The sequence below is a fragment of the Lepus europaeus genome, chromosome X (assembly GCF_033115175.1).
Source record: "Lepus europaeus isolate LE1 chromosome X, mLepTim1.pri, whole genome shotgun sequence".
NCBI lineage: Eukaryota > Metazoa > Chordata > Mammalia > Lagomorpha > Leporidae > Lepus > Lepus europaeus.
Genome location: NC_084850.1, coordinates 71,769,175 through 71,792,868, shown reverse-complemented (window position 1 = coordinate 71,792,868; position 23,694 = coordinate 71,769,175). Strand labels below are relative to the sequence as shown.

The following is a 23,694-nucleotide window of genomic DNA, read 5'->3' as shown; positions in this document are numbered from 1 at the left end:
CTCTCCCGCTCCCTCTCCCCTTCCATTCACATCAAGATTCACTTTCAATTCTCTTTATATACAGAAGATCAATTTAGTATATATTAAGTAAAGATTTCAACAGTTTGCACTCACATAGAAACACAAAGTGAAACATACTGTTTGAGTACTAGTTATAGCACTAAATCAAAATGTACAGCACATTAAGGACAGAGATCCCACATGAGGAGCAAGTGCACAGCGACTCCTGTTGTTGACATAACAAATTGACACTCTAGTTTATGGCGCCAGTAACCAACCTAGGCTCTCGTCATGAGTTACCAAGGCTATGGAAGCCTTCCAAGTTTGCCGACTCTGATCATATTTAGACAAGGTCATAAAAGACAGGGTGAGGATAGTAACCAATGATCCTAAGAGTGGCATTAACCAGGTCTGAACAATTATACAGCATTAAGTGGGGAAGAGGACCATCAGTACACACAGGTTGGGAGTAGAGCCATTGGTGGTAGAGTAGAAGTTATGATTACAAAGGAATGAGGCCCAAGTGCGCTAGACAGGGTCTAGAACAAAGGACAGAGTCATTATTAGAGGAGCTAAGAAAGGTGCTGTCTGAGCTACAATTAAGTTTTCTGATTGAAAGGCAAATAGAACCTGATAGAAGGGGCTTGATAATAATCTGGTGGGCTTTAGGCCTTGTAAGTTAAGAGGCCCAGACCTATCTATCTCTTCACATGGGGTACATCCTAAGGGAGGTGTGAACCTCCTAGGGGAAGGCACTCTGTTGACTTTCATTACTTGGCTGGCCTGGGAGGAGAGTTGGCCAGGTAAAGGCAGGGGGCATCTCTAACAAGCAATTTACAGTTCTGCCTGCAATGTTGCTGACCCTACTTGGCCATCCCCTCAGCTGCAGTGGTCACTTTGGAAGTTGGGCTGAGTGAAGGGCTTTTCAGGTTAGAGCCAATAAGATCTGTGGCTCTGACCTGGGCATCCTTCGACTCCAGGGCAGGTCATTTCCAGTGATCCAACTCTTGGCAGAGCTGCCAGGGCTCTTCACAAGCTGACTTCTGCTGAAGCCCAGGCTTACCACATTGAAAGCCACTGCAGTGGACTGGCCTGTTGGGTCTCCTTGAGGGCAGATCACTGTACAGATCAGCCATTAATAGGCCTGCCACCCATTGCTTCTGATGCCTAGCTTTCTTTTCCTCCTGGTTTTTGTTAAAGCAGACCAGAGGAAATTTAGCACTTGCCTTTGATCAAATTCATAGAAGTACACAGATTACATGTGAAACTAGAGTGAAAGCAACAAATTACATCAAGTATTAGACTTCATGAAATATAGCAAGAACTAGTAAGAGTAATATGGAATGGCTAATTCAAGCAGCAGCAGGGTCAAGAGAAGTTGGCTATTTTATATTTTATGGTTTCTTTTCCTTGCTTGTGCTTAATTTGCCTGAATTATTTAACTGCAAGGAACTTCATGCTTTTTGTATTATACATCATGGGCCAAAATGAAATAAAATGAATACATAAATAAAATTAAATACATAAATGAAAACCCTTTAAATGTCAAAATCAATGCACTAAATTTTGTCAGCTCAGGCTGATAAAAGATTTTTGTAACTATTGCGTAACCTTTGAGTTTTCCAAAGGGAATGCTGAGTGAAGTAAAGGGAAGTAGACAATCTTCAAAACATCTTTTTTTTAAAAGATTTATTTATATTTGAGAGGTAGAGTTACAGAGAGAGGGAGAGATAGAGAGCTTCCATCCACTGGTTCACTCTCCAAATGGCCATGTCAGCTGGAGCTGGGCCTATCCGAAGCCAGGAGCTTCTTCCAGGTCTCAAAGTCATATTTTAGAGTGTCCGAAGTTAGTGGTCCTGCCCAGATACACTATCATAGTTCTGTCCATGTTGGGTGAAAACATGCTACCAAGTATTTGCAGTTTATCTGTAAATCAAGTCCTAGATTGACATGTAGAGCTAAAGGTAAAACAAGAAATGCATAATCTCACTTACATCTCACATGAAGACTATGTGGACAATGAAATAAAAACAATACAACACTTCAGCTTCCAAAATCATAAAATAAAGGTAAAAGAATATATTTTTTCAAAAGATTACTTGATACCTAAGTGTGTCACTTAATCAAAGTAAGTCCTCAAGTTGGTTTATACTCCAGATATGTTTTCTGTTGTCTTTCTTAATTTTGAAGTACAATTTAATGTAAGAAAAATAATCACAGGACAAAATAAGCATGTTATTAATGGTGCATTTTAATGACAAAATGCTATAGGAAATATTAGTCAAAAATTGTTTTTTGGGTTGTACTTTTAATCTCTCTCTTGCTCTTCATTCTGGAATACAGTTAAAGATTTATCTATTTTATATGCCTCTATGAAACATAATTATTATAATTAGCAATAAAGAGAGAGAGGCTGTCTTACTAGTATATTTATTGAAGGTAATATTCAAATATCTTCCAAGTATTTATTCTTTAAGCAAAGTAAAACAAATGTTTGCAGGCTAAACAGTGGAAAGTTATATTTATATAAAGAGATTTTGCCAAAATAAAAAGCAAAACCACCTCATAAGCCTGGAGCTATAAGTGTTAAGTGATAACTGATACTTGCTTGATCAGGTAGCTAAGTTATGACCTATTTCTTTCAGAGTTGCTATGTATTAGGAGACATAATTTGAACCCATTTTACATAATTTAAATATATTTTAAAGTGAAATGCATATTTTTATTTTATTTTATTTTATTTTATTTTTGACAGGCAGAGTGGACAGTGAGAGAGAGACAGAGAGAAAGGTCTTCCTTTTGCCGTTGGTTCACCCTCCAATGGCCGCCTCGGTAGGCGTGCTGCAGCCGGCGCACCGCGCTGATCCGATGGCAGGAGCCAGGTGCTTCTCCTGGTCTCCCATGGGGTGCAGGGCCCAAGGACCTGGGCCATCCTCCACTGCACTCCCTAGCCACAGCAGAGAGCTGGCCTGGAAGAGGTGCAACCGGGACAGGATTGGTGCCCCGACCGGGACTAGAACCCGGTGTGCCGGCGCCGCAAGGCGGAGGATTAGCCTAGTGAGCCGCGGCGCCAGCTGAAATGCATATTTTTAAATTTACTTTCACTATGATACAAATTCCCCTGAAAATATAACATAATCTTTTATTTTTGTCTATTCTTATTGGAAATGAAGACTTACATATCCTCCTATATTATCAATATAATAATAATAGACTAGTGAATATCAGTTATGAGCCATGCAATACGCCAGATACTTTCTTTCTTTTTTTTAAGATTTATTTATTTATTTGAGAGTTAGAGTTATAGACAATGAGAGGGAGAGACAGAGAGAAAGGTCTTCCTTCCATTGGTTCACTCCCCAAATGGCCGCTACGGCTGGAGCTGCGCCGATCCAAAGCCAGGAGCCAGGAGCTTCCTCAAGTCTCCCATGCAGGTGCAGAGGCCAAAAGACTTGAGCCATCTTCTACTGCTTCCCCAGGTCATAGCAGGGAGCTGGATTGGAAGAGGAGCAGCCGGGACTAGAACCGGTGCCCATATGGGATGCCGGCAGCACAGGCCGAGGATTAACCTACTGCGCCCCGGCACCGGCCCCCAGATATTTTCTTGTAATGTATTAATCCATCTAATCATCACAGTATATGAGTTAACTTTTATCCACATTTTTCAGATATGGAAATGAAGTTTGTAAAGTGAAAAAAAACTGTTCAGCTTTATACATCTAGTGTTGAAATGAAAAAAATATATATCTATATCTAGAACTAGCCGATGCTGAATATCAATTGCTTTTTGCTTCTGTACTGCGCTGCTTGCTCAATGACTTAATGCGGGATGTCCAGCATTAGAAAAGGGGGGGGGGGAGGATAATTGTACCTCCGTGACAGGCTTCACAAACTCCAGGAAGACGGGAAGGCCCAATTCTTAGAAAACGAAACTTAGTAAATACTTCCTGAAATTAATGGTCTCCTACTTCCTAGTGTGACCACTTCCTTCTGAGACGTGTAGTCCCAGACTGCTGAGATGCACCAATAAAACGCTCAAATTCCGGCAATTGACATATAAAGAGTAAGGAACTAGCATAAGTGCGTAATGATGAATAGACTTGTTTACTCAAGTGTATAAAAACGCTGAGAAGGAGAGAGGCGGGGCTTCTCACCCCCGCACTGCACTATGTTGTATGTGTCGGTGGGAGCCCCAGCCAGCTGGCAATAAAACAATAAATCCTCTTGCTCTTGCATCTGTGACTGTCTTTTGTGGGTTAATTGGGAAAGGTCTCAGATCCCATAATTCAACACTAGTAAACGGATAGCTCTGTTTTAAGCCACAGTCTGTCTGATACTAAGGTGTTGTTCACTATGGTATTCCACAATGCTAAAGTACTCACGTTACATGACATTGAATTCATAGGAAGTAGACGTGTACAGATAAAGTATGTGTTTATTTGAAAGAAAATTTTAGCTGACCTCACCTAACATAACGACATCCAGTTCCATCTATGTTGTTGCAAATGACGAGATTTCATATTTTTTATGGCTGAATAGTATTGTATTTATGTATATTTAACACATTTTCTTTATCCACTCATCAGTGGATGGACATTTTTTTGTTGCCATTTCCTGGCTGTTGTGAATAACGCTGTAATAAACATATGAGTGCAGATGTGTCTTCAACAGATCGATTTCATTTTTTGGACATACATCCAGAAGTAGGATTGCTAGATCATATGGTAATTCTATTTTTTGTTTTGGGGGGAACCTCTGCACTGTTTTCCAGGAATAATTTATATTCCCATGAACAGTGTATAAACGTTCCCATTCCTCCACGTCTTGTCATATTAATCTCACTCATATAGGAAGTCTATAAAAAGGATGATCTTGGGAGTAGTGTTGCAGCACAGAAAGTTAAGCTGCCTCTTGCAACAAACACATCCCATATCTGAGTGCCGGTTCAAGTCCCAGCTCCTCCGTTTCTGATCCAGCTTCCTGCGGATGCTGCTGAGAAAGCAATAGATGACAGCAGGGTCCCTGCTACTCATGTGGGATATCCAGATGGAGTTCCTGGCTCCTGGCTCCTGACTCTGGAGTCACACAGCCCTGGCTGTTGAGGGCATTTGGGGGTGAACCAGTAGATAGAAAATCTCTCTCTCTCTCTCTCTCTCTCTCTCTCTCTGTGTGTGTGTGTGTGTGTGTGTCTTCTCTCCCTCTCTCTGTCACTATTTTTTGAATGAATTAATAAATATTTAAATAAATAAAATGTGATCTCATAGAAATTAAGGCTCAGGAAGGAAGATGGGAGAGAGGGACAAAGGTCAATTGATGAATATTAGCTTTATAGCTAGGTAAAAGTAAGAAATTTGGGGGTTCTATTGCCTAGTGAGTTGACTACTGACAGTGGCAATGTACTGTACATTTCTAAAAATAAACAAGAAGACAGAATTTTGGATGCTTTCACTCTAAAGAAATATTAAATAAATAAACATAGTTTACCTTGATTGGAACTACACAGTCTAGACATGAACTGAAACATCACAAATTACCCCATAAAGCTGTATAATATTTTTAAGATTTCTATTTATTTGAAAGGCAGAGTTACAGAGGGGAGGGGGAGAGAAAGACAGAGAGTGATCTTCCATCTGCTGGTTCACTCCCAAATGACCACAACATCTAGGGTTGGACCAGGAGGAAGCCAGGAGCCAGAAGCCTGTTCCGGGTCTCTCATGTGGGTGGCAGGGGCCCAAATATTTGCTGCTTTCCCAGGCACATTAACAGGGAGCTACATGGGAAGTGAAGCAACAGGGACTTGAATCAGCACCCACATATGGGATGTGCACCCATGCCAAATGCCGGCATCGCAGGCGGTGACTTGACCTGCTGCACCACAAGGCTGGCCCCAATAGGTACAGTATTTTATGTGCCCATTGAAACTTATAAAAAGGGAAAGAAAACATTTAAAATAAAGAAAATCTTAGAAAAATTTAAACAAGAGAATTATGGCAAATTAGACTAAGTTTTGAAAGCTTGTTAAGCAATTTATTATCCTGATAAAATTTAAGGATTACAGGTTAGTGACCTGGAACTGACATTTTTAGTTCAAGATATTTTAAGGTAGTAAGTCAAGGGACTTGAAAATCGTTTATCTTAGAAGTCATTTGAGAGGTGCACTTGTTTCTTTGGGTGACCTACTAATTGTGCATTTTAGATGCTTTACTTTTAGAATTTGTTTCAGGAAGAGAAAGCTCTTGAGCAGATGCCATTTGCTGTTATCTAAAAGTAAACATCTGTGGATATTTTATCTGATTTTTAACAAATATTATTTTTATATGTTTATGAGGTACAATGTATGCACTCAAAGCAAGCTAATTACCATACCTATCACTTCAAATTTTATCATTTGTTAAAAAGTGTATTTATTTGAAAGTCATAGTGAGAGTGAGAGAGAGAGAGAGAGAGAGCGCGAGCTTCCATCTGCTGGTACACTCCCCAAATAGCCCCCAACAGCCAGGGCTGAGCCAGGCTGAAGACAGGAGCCAGAAGCTTCTTCCAGGTCTCCCACATTGGTGCAGGGCCCAAGCACTTGGGCCATCTTCCACTGCTTTAGCAGGCCATTAGCAGAGAGCCAGGTCAGAAGTGAAGCAGGCAGGACTCAACCTGGCGCCCATAAGGGATGATAGTGCAACAGGCAGAGTCTCAACCTATTACACCACAGCACCAGTACCTTTTATCACTTTTTTTTTTGTAGAGAGAACATTTAACATCCTTCCTTTTAGCTGTTTTGAAATAAACAATATATAGTATTAACTACTGTCACCATGGTGTGCAAAAAATCACCAGAAATTATTCTTCCCATGTTTTTATAAATTTCTACCATGTTCTATGAATAATTTCAAAGAAAAAAAACTTTTATCAGAGGGGGTACAAGTAAAGAAAAAATAGTATTTCTGTTTGAAATAGTTTGCAGATTGATTATGAAGTCTTTTGGTTTTGAATTATATTTTTAAGACTTCTATGCTAAAGTTTTGATTTGTGGTTAGTTGGAAAGTAAGAACTACAACAAAACATAAATGTAGAATAATGGGTTTCCTCAGTCTAATAGCACTGAATTTGTTGCATTTGCATATATTCTTTTTTTGACCATTCAGTTTTCCTGATTTTTTTTTTCGTGGAGTGGTGCTAGCTATTGCTAAATCCTAAGTAGAGTTGCTGATGGGCAAGTATCAGAGCAGAAATGTTGAATTAAATTAATCACATCCTCTCAGAGATCTGAAAATATTCTATTCAAAGCACTACAGGTGGTATAATCCTCCAAGTCTGTCTTTGGCACTCGCTAAGAATTGCACCGCTCTTTTGCAGGCTACTTATAGTTTTCAGATTTCGAAACTATTGATAGAAGCAAGTGAATTTGATTACATCTTTACTTCAAATGTTTAAAATATCCTGGGCTTACATGTTTAGAAAGGAACACCAACAGTACTTTTCAAAAATATTGCTGTCTGAATAGATGTAACATATAAATGTGATTCATGCATGGCACATATGTTTTTAAAAAAGCATAATAAAAATTCTTTCTATTCTCAAATCTGGATTTAATTTGAATATTTGAATCAGCAAATGTAAAATATGTTTTCTAGGCTGAATTGAATATTTCTAGGAAACATGTATCTTTTTCTTTCATAATATTTTTGCATTTGCCATGTAGGTGAGGCAACATGTTTTGATCTAGTCAAGCAATTGGAAGTTCTGCAAAACAAATTAGATGAAAATCTCAGAAAACAAAGGGCACACTATCCAAGTACATAATGAGGAGAAAACAGACATAGATGTATAGAAAGACAAGACACAGAGTCAGAAGTCTAAGCACTTACCTAGGAAGAACTTATGGAATCAAAGAAATAATATATACTATTATACATAATTTCACATTATGAAATTTTGTATTAATTTTGATAATCCATAGAAGAAATTGTGTTATATGAAAACACATGACTAAATGTGTGTGAGTCTCATTTCCTGTGATCCAGCCATGGATGGTTATTATTTCTGGATCTCATACAAGTGCATGAGTTCCACTATGCATGTATTTTTTGCAAGTTATAATTTTCCATGGCATAAAACATTTTAGGGACCCACTATATTCAACAGGGAAGTACAGCAGGATCTAGAATTTTACTAGCCTCCTGGGGAAAATATGAAAATTAAACAATCCAAATCTGTTACATTAGGTTCATAAAACTTTTATTATTCAGATAATAGGGGAAATCTTAATTTTGCCTCCTTCCCATTTGATTTGGCCAAAAACTAAGGTGAAAATGCCAATAGTTATCAAAAAATGTTAGTTTTACCAATATACTTATTTTATTCATTTATACCTCTTCCCTAAATTGGTATTCTTCTCCTTTCTAATTATTTTACAAAAACTAAATGAGCTTACATTGAAGTAAGTAGATTATAGAACTAGTTAATCTTTCCATTAAATAGTACGATTGCTTTACTGAATAAATACATTCATGGTGACTCTGAAAAGGACTTGTTACCATTTGGTTTTACTAAATGGGATGCTAAAGTATCAGTGCATTCTATATTAACATTCTATATTGTCATTCACTATTATAATAGCCTTGTCAAAACTTGCTAATTTAAAATTCATGAATTGAGATTTTGTAATACTTCAATCAGGTCATAGATTGATACTATTGAAAAGAGTTTATGAAGCAAGTTAATGAGCAGCAAAGGGAAAATACTTACCAAATAAAAAGAATATAAGATTTTAAGGTATTTTGGAAACACTAATTCACATGTCAAAATATAACCCTAGTATAAGAAAACTTTTAGTTTTGATACATGAGCGTACTTCAAGAAGTTCAGAGAATATAATTAAGATAAGTTTATTTTAGTACAAAATTATAAAAAACATGCATAGTTTTTCAGAATATGTATTTAAATGAACTTTTTGAAGACTTCATGCATATGAATCTCAAAATTTGTTGCATGAACATAAACATATTGTTTACATTTTCCACAAACTTTTTGAAGTGCGCTTATACTTATTGGAAGAAATCCTTGAATGTATATTGTTAATAGTCTTACCTGGGTTATCTGTATTAAATGTAACTTTGTTTCTTCTCAAAATCGCATAGAAATAAGAGTTCTATCCCTATATTGTCAAATTCCATAAAATCAATTAGTTAAAAAAAAAGGCAAATTCAAATGAACAAATTGGCGTTCTCTGCACAGGGAGAGTATGATAAATTCAGTGTTCTTGTCCCTGGGATGATCCCTCTGCATCCAATACCAACTGATGGGAAGATGGCACTTTCTAAAAACTACTATAAAATAGGATGTACAAAGCCAATTCATTCAACTTAAAATATTTATTGACAGTCCACCATGTACAAGGCACCATGCTGATCCATCATACAGTATAACATATGTGAACAGTCCATGACCTTCCGTAGAAGCTCTTACAGTTTCCCTGGAAACAGTGTTTTCAGCCTTGTGCCATCCTCAGCTTCTACAGATGCTAAAACAAACATGAACTATCAAAATGCTGGCTCCTTGAAATAAACTCTATCTTATCTCATTTCTATATGTATTCTGTAAGTCTGAAGTTTACCGTAATTTCTTTTTCTCACAGAGTTTCAATCAAAATTACATTACAAATATTAGGAACAAAATGAAGAAGAAGAGTAAGAAGATATTTTGTTACAAGAAAAGTCTGAGTGAATACCTGTGCCATCAAGAAATATAAACAGAGATTTAGATAAACACTGAAGATATTATTCCTCCCAATCAAAGTAAAGTGATGAAAAGATATTGGAATTTCAATTCCTTAAGTTAAAGAAATTTTTCTATACTGGAATGATCTCTAGCTTCACTGTCAATATCAATAATAATCACAGTTGAGACATGCATTTGGTGCAGTGGTTAAGATGTTGTTTTGGAATGCTTAAGTTTGAGTCCTGGCATTGCTTTCAATTCTAACTTCCTAACTACGTACACCCTGGGAGGCAACAACTGATTGCTCCAGTAACTGAGTCCCTGCCAACCACATGGGAAATCCAGATTGAACTCCAAACTCTAGGCTTCAGTCTGGCTGATCCCTGGGCGTTTCGGGCATTCGTGGAGTGAAACCAGTGGATGGAAGACCTTTCATATCTCTCTTTCTCTCTCTCTCTGTATATGTGCATGTTTGTCTCTTTCTCTCTGCCTTTTTGGCACTCAAAAAATAAACAAAAATTAATAATTACCAGTCAATATTGAATGATCACTTGCAACATGACAGATATTTTTCCAAATACTCTATACATAACAATAACTTAATCGTCTCAACTATATTCTTTTTTTTTCTTTTTATATACAGAAGATAAATTTAGTATAAAGATATGATGCTACTGTCATTGATGAGGCAACGGGCTATACAGAGTGATTATATAAACTGCTTAAACCAACACAATCATTTTTTTTATTTTTATTTTTATTTTTGACAGGCAGAGTGGACAGTGAGAGACAGAGACAGAGAGAAAGGTCTTCCTTTTGCCGTTGGTTCACCCTCCAATGGCCGCCGCGGTAGTGCGCTGCGGCCGGCGCACCGCGCTGATCCGATGGCAGGAGCCAGGTGTTTATCCTGGTCTCCCATGGGGTGCAGGGCCCAAGGGCTTGGGCCATCCTCCACTGCACTCCCTGGCCACAGCAGAGAGCTGGCCTGGAAGAGGGGCAACCGGGACAGGATCGGTGCCCTGACCGGGACTAGAACCCGGTGTGCCGGCACCGCTAGGCGGAGGATTAGCCTATTGAGCCGCGGCGCCGGCCACAATCATGTTTTGAATACAGGTAGGTTTTCTCTAGAAAGCCAGTCTTAGGCACAAACAAAATCATCTCTTTTTCTAGAACATCTTGTCTAATTTGTATTTTTCTTAATTAATTTTGGAGATTAAATGCAAATTAATAGTGACTAATGATATTTTAAATTTTGTCAGCGTCTGCATAACTTTAACAGATAGCACAGGCCTGATTCTTTCAGGCAATTCAGAGTTTGGAAGGTTGCCCAAGGGACTGTTTGTAGTTTCAGTATTTTTACATGTAAATTAGAAGTGATAGCTGCAGAACTCTACAGAGAGAAACAAAGCTTCAAAAGTCCCAATGGGTTCAGCCCATTTCCCTATAGCTATGTTTTAATGCAGCTGTGATGTTACTGAAGCTGCATCCATACTGTGTGTGGAGATAAAACTACCACTCACTTCTTGTATAATTTATTTCCTAAAGTCCTTTGAGACACACTTCATAGAAGGTTATATAGTCTCTTGCTATCCGAAGGATGTTCTAAACAGAATGTAGAAATGTATTTGTCCATTTAGCAAATGTGCCTGAGAAATCAATGGAAGATGGCCGAAGTGCTTGGGTCCCTTGGCACTCACGTGGGAGACCACGATGGAGCTCCTGGCTCCTAGCTTCAACCTGACCCAACTCTAGGTGTCACACTCACTTGGGGAGTGAACCAGCAGATGGATGATCTCTCTCTCTCTCTCTCTCTCTCTCTCTCCCTCTCCCTCCTTCCTTCTTCCTTTCTTCCCTCCCTCCCTCTTCCTTTCAGTCACTCTTTCAAATAAAAGATAGTTAAAAATAAATAGACCAATATAATACTTGAGTGGGTAGGAATGAAACACAAGTTCCCACATTTTCCAGTTGAGCACACAAAGACAGAAGAAGCAGATCAATGCCAAAATGTTCCTGATTCAGCAGTAGCTTAGCTGCATCACTCATAGGCACTTCGAAATGGCACCGAAATTTGGACTTAATTCAACTCCACTCTGTGACCTTTGATGTGTATGGTAGAAAGGTTGTAATTAAATTTCCTGTTAATATTTTCTATATAAACACAGCCTGTAAGACAGCATGCATAAATGTGCATCATATCTTACATGAAGATGCAATGCAAAGAATTGAAACTGGCAAAGTTTGCTTAAATTCTTGGACAGATTCATTTTATTTGTAAGAATCTAAAATGATGACTGTATAAATGTATCAAACAAAATTGTCTTTAGCTCCATATAGAGACAAATTAAATATGACATTTGATATCCTACCACTCTTTTGGTTTTAGAGAAATAAAAATATTTCTTTTAATGAGCATTTTAGTTTTGCAATCATTGAACAGGTGAAGCATATCAAAGTCAGATATTCTAAGGCTGGAGTTGTGGCATAGTAGGATAAATCGCACCTGTGACACTGGCATCCCAAATAGGTCCTGGCTGCTCCACTTCTGATCCAGCTCCCTGCTAATGGCCTGAGAAAAGCAGTAGAAGATGGTCCAAGTGCCTGGGCTCCTGCCACCCATGTGGGAGACCCAGATGAAGCTCTTGGCTCTTGGCTTGGATGTGGTCCAGCCCTGGCTGTTGAGGCCATTTAGGGAGTGACCCAAAGCATGGAAGATTTCTTTCTGTCTCTCCTACCCCTCTCTTTGTAACTCTGCCTCTCAAACAAAATAAATGAATCTTTTTTAAAAGCCAGCTATTCCTTATATTTAAGTGAATGAATGCATGATTCGTATTCCTTGATATAATATTCATGGACACAAAGGACTGGGATTATTTCTGAAGAATTCCCCATCCCTTGGGCCGGCGCCATGGCTCACTTGGCTAATCCTCCGCCTGCAGCACCGGCATCCCATATGGCACCAGGTTCTAGTCCTGGTTGCTCCTCTTGCAGTCCAGCTCTCTGCTGTGGCCCGGGAAGGCAGTGGAGGATGGCCCATGTGCTTAGGCCCTTCACCCGCATGGGAGACCAGGAAGAAGCACCTGGCTCTTGGCTTTGGATCGGCGCAGCACCAGCCTTAGCGGCCATTTGGGGAGTGAACCAATGGAAGGAAGACCTTTCTCTCTGTCTCTCTCTGTCTATAACTCTGTCAAATTAAAAAAAAAAAAGAATCCCCCATCCCTCAGACAGGTGATGACTGTGCCCATAATCCTGATGGGGCTTGCTGGTGCCACAGGGAGCAATGTGGCCATCAATCTCAAACAATTACGTTTGTGACCATGGCTTCTTTGGTGATTCCTTGGAGGATGGACTCTGGGACCACCTTTAATCTTGCCTGTCTCAGAGATTTCTCAGGACTGCAACAGCCTCTTGAAGGATGTTTTTCTAAAGCATTTGAAGGACAATTTAATAACCATAACTTCCTGGGAAAAGGATAAAAAGTCAGGGAGTAGAGAGACCAAAAATCCTGGAAAGGTTGTGTCTAGGAAAGGCGATACATAAGGGAACAAGGGCTTTGACAGGTTCTTCTGTATACCTAAAATCCAGAAAGACACTCACATGGCCAAGGATGGATGCATGATCATTAAAGGCCTAAGAAGACTGTAAGCTTTCACCCATGGCTGACATAGAAAGTCCATGCAATCAGACGATGAAGGCTAACACAAAGACTAATAGAGCATTACAGTATGATTTGTTTTCCCAGGGCGGCTGTCTAGATGGGGGTGGGGAGGGTGATGAGGGCCAGGTTCTGGACTGCAGCCATGACAGTGTTGCCATCTGTCTTCAGTGTGGTCAGAGCACAGGGATCTGATAACTGAAAGGGCTACTAAGTGACTAATGGTTGGTAGCAGGTCCTGTTGGACTAAGCTGCACAAAATGATGATTCATGCCCCAAGCGGGATAGAGCAGGATGCTGTGAGATTTCTTCATGGCACTCAGAACAGCACAAAATGAAAAGCTATGAAATGTTTATTTCCAGAGTTTTTCATATTAAATATTTTCATACTATGGATTATCACAGGTAAATAAAACTGCTGAAAGGGGAAAATGCAGATAAGTAGGGACTACAGTATCAAATGAAACAGATCTTAATTAAAATACATTGGAATATTAGATTCATTAGAAAAACCTAACAATTATCATCACATACATACCAACAACACAGGAACAAATCATATGAAGCAAAATCTTACAGAATTTCAGTGAGAAGTACATTGTTTAATAATCACAGTTGGAGACTTCAATCTCAATTTTCAATAATACAACAAGTTGATGGAAGGATTACAAGGAAATAATGGGATTGAGCAATATTATAAACTGGCAAGACCTAACAAACCCATACAGAACTCTTGACTCCAAAACAGCATAATGTATATTCTTCCCAAGAGCACATGGGATATTCTGAATGTTAGGCTATAAAAGAAGTCTTGATGATTTTTTTTAGAAGGAAAATATACAAAATGTCTTCTCAGACCACAATGGAACACAACTATAAATAAATAATAATAGAAGGAAAAGTGGAAAATTCAGAAATATTTAGAAATTAAATGACACATTTTTAAATAACCAGTGAAATATCAAAACAATCACAACAGAAATGAGAAAATATATCTAGATGAATTTTAAAAAGCACAAAATACTTAAAATTATGGGATACAGTGAAAGCAGTAATTAGATGGGATTTCATAGTCTCAAACATATATATTAGAAAACAAGAAACACATTAACCTAATTTTACCTCTTAAGGAAATAAAAAAGGGCAATATGAACACACATCTAACTGAAGAGGGGAAGCTGGCATTGCAGTGGAGATTCTCAAAAAAGGAAACTATAAACCGGCGCCGTGGCTCAATATGCTAATCCTCCGCCTGCGGTGTCGGCACACCGGGTTTCTAGTCCCGGTCGGGGCGCCGGATTCTGTCCCAGTTGCCCCTCTTCCAGGCCAGCTCTCTGCTATGGCCCAGGAGTACAGTGGAGGATGGCCCAAGTGCTTGGGCCCTGCACCTGCACGGGAGACCAGGATAAGCACCTGGCTCCTGCCTTCGGTTCAGCACTGTGCGCTGGCCACAGCACGCCGGCCGCGGCGGTCATGGAGGGTGAACCAACAGCAAAGGAAGACCTTTCTCTCTGTCTCTCACTCTCACTGTCTAACTCTGCCTGTCAAAAAAAAAAAAAAAAAAAAAAAAAGAAAGAAAGAAAGAAATCATAGAACATTTAAAAAAAAAACTATAAAATAACAGAATCAGTGAAACTAAAAGTTGTTTTTTTGAAAAAAATAAAATCAACAAACATTTAGCTAGACTGACCAAGCAAAGAACAGAGACCTCACTCAAATCATAAACAAAATATTCAACAATACTATTGATCTGCAGAATAAAAAGGATTACAACAATACACCAGAGGGGTCAGCATTGTTGTACAGCAGGGTAAGCTGCTGCGTGTGATGCCAGCATCCCATAGGAGCACCAGTTTGCATCCTGGCTGCCCCACTTCTGATCCAGCTCCCTGCTAACGCATCTTGGAAGGCAGAGAAGATGACCCAAGTACTTGGGCCCCTGCCACCCACGTGAGAGACCCAGATGGAGTTCCAGACGCCTGGCTTTGACAATGCCCAGCCTCAGCTGTTGGGGAATGAACCAACAGATGAAAGATTTCACTCTGTCTGTCTCTCCCTCTGTCTTTCTCTGTAACTCTGCCTTTCAAATAAATAAATAAATGTTTATTTTAAAAAGTACACTATAAGCAATTTTATGCCAACAAATTCATTATCTTAAGTGAAACAGACAAACTTCTAGAAAGACTCAAAATAACAAATCCATAAAGATGAAACAGAAAATCTGAACAGGACTATCATGACTAAAGTGATTGAACTGTTAATAAAAAACTTCTCCGTGAAGAAAAGTCAGGACTGCTTGGCTTGACGTTTGTAAAGGATACCAAAATTTTGTAAAGGAATTAACATCAATATTTCTAACTCTTCCAATAAATAGAAGAGGAGATAACACTTCCCAACTCATCCTATGAGGCCAGCATTACAATGTTAACAAAGTCATCACAAAACAATAAAAATGAATTACAAATGCAGATACAAAAATTAACAAAATACTAGTAAACCAAATTCAGCAGCATATTACAAGCTTTATACACGATGATCAAGTGAGTTTTGTCCAGGAAAACTTGGTTCAAAAATTCAAAAGTCATTTAATGTAGTAAACTATATTAATGTAATGAATGGAAAAAGTACACAACAATATTGATGCAGAAAAATCATTTGAAAAGTCCGAAATCCTTTCTTGATTAAAATAATGAACTAAAAGTAGAAGGGAATTTCCTTAACTTGAAAAACGTTGCTTATAAAAAATTGGCAGCCAACATCATACTTCAAGGTGAAAGAAACCAAAATGAGATATCACACACATGATGACTATTATACCAAAGTAAAACATGAAACATTAAAATAATATGGATTGTTGGAGCTGTGTAAATATTAGAACCCCTTCGGGATTCTAATGTATGTAACAAAGTGCCTTTGTGGAAAACAGTATGGCAGTTTCTCAAAAAAATCAATCATAGAATTACTGTATGATCCATTAATTAAAATTCTGGGTATTTACCCAAAGTCATGAAAGCAGAAACTCGAGTAGGTACTTGCACAGCACTAGTCACAGCAGTATTAGTCACAGGAGCCAAAAGGTGCAAGTAACTCAAAAAGCTGTGAATTGATGAATGGATAAACAAAGAATGCTATATACGTATATTGGAGTATTATTTTTGAAATGATTTGAAATTTTAACACACATTATAACATGAACTGAAGACATTATGCTAAGTAAAATAAGCAATAGAAAGACAGAGATGTTCCATGTTTCCATTTATATGAAGTACCTTAGAATATTCAAATTCATAGAGACAGAAAGTATAATAGTAGTTACCTGGGATAAAGGGGAGGGAGGAATGGATTTTCCTTTTTTTTTTTTTTTTAATTTGTATGAAGTTTCACCTGAGTATCACAAAAAATGTTTTGGAGATTGATAATAGTGATAGTGTGAGTGTACTAAATGTCACAGAACTATATAGTCAAAAATTGTTAAAATGGAGGGCCTGGCCCAGATAAGAGTCGCAATATGTTTCAAAATGTGTAGGCTCTGGGTTGCCTTCTCTGGGGCCTGAGAGTGAATTTGGCTGCAAACACTGTGATCCAGGTCCAGAGGAACTTGAAAGTGTACAAGGAGGCGGGCCCTGCAAAGATGGGCCTGTATTAGTTGCTGTGTCATAGGGACTGCAGTGGATGGGACCCCTACCCCAGCTCATCTCCACCATCAAAAGCCATCGAGCTGACACCTGGTTGGGTGTGCTTGACAGTTCCTGGAGTTGATGGGGTACGTTGGACCCAAGGATCTGTACAAAGTGCTGGTGATGTTGACAGCTCAGAGTCTACAGTTGGTGCCTTGTGGTCAGTCATTTCCTATTACTTGATACAGAAGCCCTTCCCTCTAAAGAATGGTATGCTCTCAGACTAATCTTACCCCAACGGCCAACTCAGCCTGCACCAGAAGCAAGCGTTCCAGCACCTAGCCTTCAAACTTGTCCCATACTCAGAGTGATGCCCAGCAAAGTGCCTGCTCTGTATCAAATCCTTCACCTTCCTCAAGTGGCTTAACCTGCCTATTTGGTATCCATGCCCAGGTGACTCCAGACCAACTCAGGGGCCCAAAGGCTGACCCAAAGGGCTCTACATCACTGAGGACAGCTGAGTTCTGGGAATTTCCTCCATATCTGGACCCAACTTGGAGGAGTTCACTCCATGGGCATCCCCTAGGAAACATGCTTTAATCAAGGAAGCAAAACCAATCTGAAATTGCTCACCCGTATTTTGAACTTTTTGGCTTTTTGGAAAGACATATTTTTTAAGTGGAGAAAGATGGTTAAGAAATGCTAAAATGGTAAATTTTGTGGTTTTTGCTGAAAGAAAGCAAAGCAGATAGAAATGAATGAAAATGTATCCTGTCTTTATGGTTTGGAATAATTAAGTTTTTTAAAAAACTGTTTATTTGAAAGGCAGTGTTACACCGAGAATGGGAAAGACACAGAGAAAGAGCTCTTCCATCTGTTGGCACACTCCCCAAACAGCCACAACAGCCAAGGCTGAGCCAGGCTGAAGCCAGGAGCCAGGAGCTTCATCTGGATCTTCCACATGGGTGAAGGGGCTCAAGCACTTGGGCCATCTTCCACTGCTTTCTCAGGTGCATTAGCAGGGAGCTCGACTGGAAGTGGAGCAGCCAGGAGCAGATCCAGTATCCATATGAGATGCCAGAGCTAGAGGTGGTGGCTTAACCAGCAATGCCACAGCGCCAGCCCTGATAATTAAAATTTCTAAAGTGGCACTATTCCCTAAAGCAGGAGCGGGGAACATCTAGCCCATGGACTGTATAAGGCCCATGAAATCATTTGGTCTGGCTCTGGGAAGGCAACTGCAGGCAGGTCTCGAAATGCAATAATATATTGCAAGTTAAGTTTTAAGTTGATACTTTTGTAAGGCCTATGAATGATGTTATGAATATGCAAATGGACCTAGGCAGAAAAAAGGTACCCTATCCCTGAGAAGAATCTACAGATTCAATGAATTCCCTATTAAAATTCTAAGTGGTTTTTTTCTTATAGAAATTTTTAAAAATCTGATTATAAGTATCACATATAATATCAAGGGACCCCACACAACCAAAAAAATGTCTTGAAAATGAGGAATGAAGTAGAAAGATTCATGTCTTAATTTCAAATTTTAATATAGAACTACAGTAATCAAAACAGTGTGGTAATGCATAAGGACAGACACAGGAGCCAATGGAATAGAATCGAGAGTTCACAACTAAACATATATTTATATGGTCAACTGATTTTTTGGCAAGAGTGCCAAGGTCATTCAAACACAGAACTGTCTCCTCAACAAACGAAGCTGGGAAAACACAATATCCACATGCAAATGATTAGAATTGGACCCATACCTCAGGTTGTATATAAAAAATAACTCAAGGTCAATAAAAAAATCTAAATGTAAGAAGTAAATCTACAAGACACTTAGAACGTCTTCATTATCATGGATGTCACAAAAGTACAAGCTACAAAGAAAACAATGATACATTAGAATTAATCAAAATCTAAAGTGTTTTTTTCTTCATATTATCAAAAGAATAAAAAAAAAGATATCCCAGAGAATGCAACAAAATCGTTTTAAAGATTTTTTTTGAAAGTCAGAGTTACATAGAAATAGGGCAAGACAGAGAGAGAAAAAGATCCTCCATCCACTGGTTCCCTCCCTAAATGGCCACAACAGCCAAGGCTGGGCCAGGCTGAATTTCATAACTCCATCTAGATCTCTCATGTGGGTGGCAGGGACTCAAAGCACTTGGATCATTCTCTGCTGCCTTTCCAAACACACCAGCATGGAGTTGAATCAGAATCACAAACAGCTATGACTAGAACCAGTGCATATGGGATGCCTGTGTTGTAGTCAGCAACTTAATCCGCTGCACCACAACACTGAACCCTAGAAGAAAATATTTCAAAATCATGTATCTGACACTCACATAAAGAATATATAAAGAATACTAACAGCTGAACAACCAAAAGACAAGCAATCTAACTTACATATAGGCAAATAATTTGAATAGACATTTCTCAAATGAAAATATACAAATGGCCTAGAAGCACATGAAAAGATGCTCCATATTGTTAATCACTAGGGAAATGCAAATCAAATCTACAATGAAACATAACTTCATGCAAACTAGAACACATTTTTATTTATTTACTTAGCTTTTGAAACAGAGAAAGTAACAAGTAGCATCAATGATAGAGAGAAATTGAAACTCTCATAGACTGCTGGTGGGGATGTGAAATGACTCTGGAGAGTTGCTTGAGAACTCCTTTAAAAGCTAAACACAGACATTCCATATTATTCCACAGTTTCACTCCTACATATAGACTCAAAATAACTGAAAACAGATTCTGAAGCAAAAATCTGTACAACGATTGTCACTGCAGCTCTATTCACAGCAGCTAAAAGACGGAACCAACTCAAATCCATCAACTGGTGAAAAAATATTGGAAAATAATATCTGTGAAAATACTATGGATTACTATTAAGCCACATATAGGAATGAAATACTGAGAGCCGGTTAAAACATGTATAAAACTTGAGAACATTATGCTAAGTTAAAGGGGTCAGATATGACGGTCACATATTCTATGATTCCAATAATTTGTACTATTTGGAAGAGAAACTCACAGAGACCGACTAACAGTTGCAGGTAGGTAAGGGGGAGTGGAGAAAGAGGTGGAACTGCTCTATGGTTTCAGTTTCTTTTTGGGATGATGAAAAATTTTGTAAACTTGATAGTGATGATGGTTGCACAACATTTTGGCTAAGCTAAATGCCACTGAATTTTGTACTTAAAAATGGTTGAATGGTGAATTTCATGTTACATGAATTTTATCAAAATAATTCTTATTGAGCACATGTGTTATGTTTAGGGAAATGTGCTACATACATTGCAGAGAACAGGGTAAATAAGACACAGTTCCTTACCTAAAGGAAGTTAGAAACTTAAAGAAAGATAACTTTAAAAAAATATAACACAGGGACAAACAAAATATATAGATTTAAGATAAACAAAGTCACTATATCTAGTTTAGGAGTATTGGGAGAGGCTTGTAAAAAGAGGAGACAGTTTACATGATCCATGAACAACATGTTGGTTAGTATGTGGGCATATGTTATGTGTACATAGGGGTAAGTAAGCTGATAAATATTTGTAGGCTGTCTTTTCTGAGTAATATCAGTGTGCTAGGTACTGATAATACAATAGTCAGTACAAGAGATATTTGTTCACCTGCATTCTCTCATAGAAATCTAACAGCATTAAACAATTGCAAATATAATAAATATTAGAAAAGAAAAGTGTAATTGTTCTGTGGATATAGCAGAGGGATCACACTTGCTTCTAGAGCTCAGTAGAGATGTAAAGAGCAAATGTTCTAGACGGAGGGAGCCACAAGGCCCTGAAAGACCATAGCAGCCTCATGGAACCAAGAGAAGTGAAGTGGGTAACTGTTTCATTTATTTTCCAAATATGAATGCTTTTCAGACGGAAAGGGACTTGGTTTCAATGATTATACCAGGACAAGAGGAACACGTTGGAACTCTCCATAGTTAAAAATCTGGACTTAGAGTCAACCAAGTATGATGGAGACAGCAAAGGAAGGACAAAGTTTGAAATATTATCTTCGTAATTAGGTCAATTTGCATTTTTAAAGTGCAATAAAGTTACACAGCAAGAACATTCGTCACTAAATAAGCTACACTGCCTTGTATTACAACATATAACTAGGTGCTAAGAGACTAAAACATACTATTCGAGGGAATGCTAAAATATTAACTATAGTTAACTTTATTTTTAAAATATCATAACCATAATTATAGCTATTTTCAGATAATACAATCATACTTTGCTTCGTTTTACAAATGCCTTCCTCAGTCTAGTTTATATATCGCTGTATTTCCTGTAAATTTTATTTTTTCACTTTTGTAAGGAACTTTATTAGTACAGTAGATTCTCAGGGTCACAGCAAATGCATGATAATTACTGCAACACAATTCTTATCAATTCTTATGTTAGTGCAGATTCCATGTAATTCAGATACAGTTCTAAAAATATGATACTTCCCTTCTTCCCTCCCTCCTCCTTTCTTTCTTTCTAGCAAATTTTAAAAGTTTATTTACTTTTATTTATTTGAGAGAGAGAGAGAGAGGGAGAGAGAGGGAGGGAGGGAGGGAGAGAAAGAGGGAGAGAGGGAGGGAGGGAGGGAGGGAGGGAGGGAGAGAGAGATATCTTCCATCCACTGGTTCATTGTCAATGACTGCAATAGCCAGGACTGGGCCAAAGCAAGGAGCCCTGAATTCCATCCGGGTTTCCTACGTTGGTGACAGGACTAAAACACTTGAATGCGACCTGCGGCCTCCCAGGATCACATTAACAGGAAGCAGGATTGGAGGGGAAGTAGCCTGGACTCCAACCTGCACTTTCATGTGGGATGTAGGCATCCTGAGGAACTTCTTAATTCTTTGCGCTACAAAGCCTGCCTCTCCAGTAAGTTTTTAAAATACAGTGTCTTTCTTTTAAACAAGTGAACACTATAATCGTGCTGCTATCACAGAAAATTTAGGTGGATCTTAATCCAGAACTCGTCTTAAAATTTCCGGTTCCGGTGTCAGTTCCATGGACCGCTGCCACAGCCGCTGGACCCTGGGTGCCTTGAAGGAGGGAGGAAGGGAGGCCACAAAGACCCAGAAAGGCCGTATAGGACCCCTGAGGAGACTGACACCCTGTTCCAGGTTGAAAAGCAGAAAACCAGGGAAGACAAGCAACAAGAAAGTGGAGGTGACCCCAAAAGGGAGAAGAAATCACTAGACTCCGACTCAGCCCAGACTGAGCGAGTGAGGCTAAAGATGAAGACTACCAGTAAAAGTGCAAAGGCGGGCAAGGGGTCCTTGACACTGAGAACCCAAAGCCAGTGGTACAGACAACCAACACAACTGGATCTGGACCAGGCGAAAGAACTTTTAAGGAGGGAATGAGAAGAAATTGCGAAGCAGAAGACAACAAAAGCGGTACATGAGCATGCGTTTAGCTGGGAAGACTGTGGAAGCCGACGCTGTCCTTGACTGGCTGGCGATCTTTCAGAAAGAGTAGAAGGAGGCAGCAAGGAAGAAAGAAGAGGAAAGGAAAGCAAAGAGATGACGTGACTGTCAGGAAAACAAGGCAGTGACTGCCCCTGAACAAGTGCAGCCTGTGGGATGACATGTTGGGTAGCCGGACTGCACCATCGGATGTGGGGGTGGGTGGTGGTGGTGGTAAGAAGAGCTTCCACGTGTCTGGGAGATGCGCATTAGTAGGCGATTGTGCCAAAGGCCACTGCTGGCAGATCTGACACCAGCCCTAGTCTGTGTTGCCTGGGTGCTCACTCAGACCGTGGCTGTTCGTTTGGGTCTGTAGGTCCCTGAAGGTCACGGCTTATCCTTGGCCAGTCTCCTCTGGCTGAAGCCTCTCCTTTCTGCTTTTCCCGGCCCCATTGGCTCCTACGTGGCCAGGGTCAGTGCCTGTTTTTAACCCTACCACAAATCATTTCAAGAAATCTCTGTTTATTATGCAGAACTCTGCCAAGGAATGCTCCACAAATACAACTTACATGTTTACTTGGCAAATTAAACTTGACATTATCCAAAAAAAAACCTACCACCTCATCTTTGATAATATGAACATAAATATTATGCTAGAAAAATCTTATAAAATATGCATATTTATGTCTCTATCATTTGGTTATGAGTGTTGTGTAAATTAGAAGCCTGTGTTGTGGCCTAGCAAGTAAGCCACTGCCTGCAGTGCCAGCATCCTATGTGGGCGCCGGTTCGGTTCATGTCCCAGTTTCTCCACTTCTGATCCAGCTCCCTGCTAATGGCCTGGGAAAGCAGTAGAGGATGGCTCAAGTGTTTGGGCTGCTACAGCCCCATGGGAGACTCAGATGAAACTCCTGACTCAAGGCTTCATCTTGACCCAGCCTTGGTTGTTACAGTCATCTGGGGAGTGAACCAGCAATGAAAGATTCCCTTCCACACACCGTGTAATGCTGGCTTTCAAATAAATAAATAAATGAAAGTCTTAAACAATATGTTGCAAGCAAATGATAATTTTGATGAAATGCCTATGAACAATACATGTATTTTAATACCATCACAATGTTAAATGTTTTTTTTTTATTTGACAGGTAGAGTTATAGGCAGTGAGAGAGAGAGAGAGAGACAAAGGTCTTCCCCCTCCATTGGTTCACTCCCCAAATTGCCACCACGGCTGGCACTGTGCTGATCCGAAACCAGGAGCTAGGTGTTTCTTC

General features: G+C 39.2%; 1 protein-coding gene and 1 pseudogene across 3 annotated transcripts in view; one reads left to right on the top strand and one right to left on the bottom strand.

Annotated features, from left to right (window-relative positions):
- The window catches only part of KLHL4 (kelch like family member 4), a 123,136-nt gene that overhangs the window by 64,205 nt on the left and 35,237 nt on the right, over nucleotides 1–23,694 (bottom strand). The gene's annotated exons all lie outside the window — the stretch shown is intronic.
- LOC133753633 (28 kDa heat- and acid-stable phosphoprotein-like) lies at nucleotides 13,397–22,572 on the top strand (annotated as a pseudogene).